The following is a 1232-nucleotide window of genomic DNA, read 5'->3' as shown; positions in this document are numbered from 1 at the left end:
ACCTGCCTTGTGAGAGCCGGTGGGAACCAGAGCAAAATTCTCAAGAACCCGTGTCATCTGCCTTTACTTGAAGCACGCGCGGGAGGGAGTCGGGAGATGCACTTAGCTGGGGGTGAATACAAGTGCCTTGCGCGTGCTCTAGCTTTCCCTCCGCGTTGTGTTCGTCGAGGGATAGCTGGCCGGGAGGGGAAGGGTAAAGGCTGTGAGGATCGGGGCATTGGTTTCGCTTTTATTTTCTCTCTCTCTCTCTTCTCTCCTCGCCTTCTCTCGCTTCTCACCTTTCCTCACGTATTGTCAGCTCTCCTCATTTGTTCTTCTCACATCTCTTCGCCTTGCCTCTCCCTTCCTCACTTTCTTTTCATCCCCTTCTCACCTCTCTTCTCCTCTTTCCTCACGTATTGTCAACTCTCCTCATATCTTCTTCTCACCTCTCCTCGCCTTTCCTCACTTCTCATCTTTCCTCATTCTTCCTCACTTCTTTTCACTTCTTCTTACCTCTCCTCACCTTAACTCACCTCTTCTCACCTGTCCTCACCTCACCTCACTTCACCTATTCCTGCTTCTCCTCACCATCACTCCTGCGCTTCTCTCTCTTCCTCCATCTATTTCCTCTTTTCGTCTCTTCCAGGAAAAAAAAATCGTCTCACGTTGGACCTTCAAGATAATGTATTCTCTTCACAGATACATTCGCATCGTCTTTTTTTTTTTTTAGACTTTTCGTCGAATGTCTTTTCGTCGACGAACAATTGGCCCGCTTGGCCTTTGGCCGAACGGCTATTTTGCCAACACGAATTTGGCCGAAACGGACGCGTCTTCTTAACAAAACAGACTTTATGCCGAATCGAAAGATCTCGCTGCCATATGGGTCGTAAAAAGCTGTATACTTTAGCCGCTGTACTTAAGAAGAATGGAATATACCTGATATGATAGAGGCATTGTGTTATTTCAGATCCCATAATAAGATGTAACGGGTTGATGCAAAATATGGTATGGCTGTATGGTGAAAAAATACTAATGCTTAAATTTCCGTAGAAAAAAAAGAAATGCAACAAGTCATGCAAATTACAGTTTTACAGATAGCACAAACACACATACAGACACAAACATCTACAAAAAATGCACACGAGGAGGAGGAGAGAGAAGGAAGGAAGGAAGAGAAGGAAGAGAAGGAAGGAAGAGAAGGAAAGAAGAGAAGGAAGGAAGAGAAAGAAGAGAAGGAAGGAAGAGAAGGA

Source organism: Penaeus monodon, chromosome 32 (assembly GCF_015228065.2).
Source record: "Penaeus monodon isolate SGIC_2016 chromosome 32, NSTDA_Pmon_1, whole genome shotgun sequence".
In the NCBI taxonomy this organism is placed as follows: domain Eukaryota; kingdom Metazoa; phylum Arthropoda; class Malacostraca; order Decapoda; family Penaeidae; genus Penaeus; species Penaeus monodon.
Note: the sequence above shows the minus strand (reverse complement) of the source record.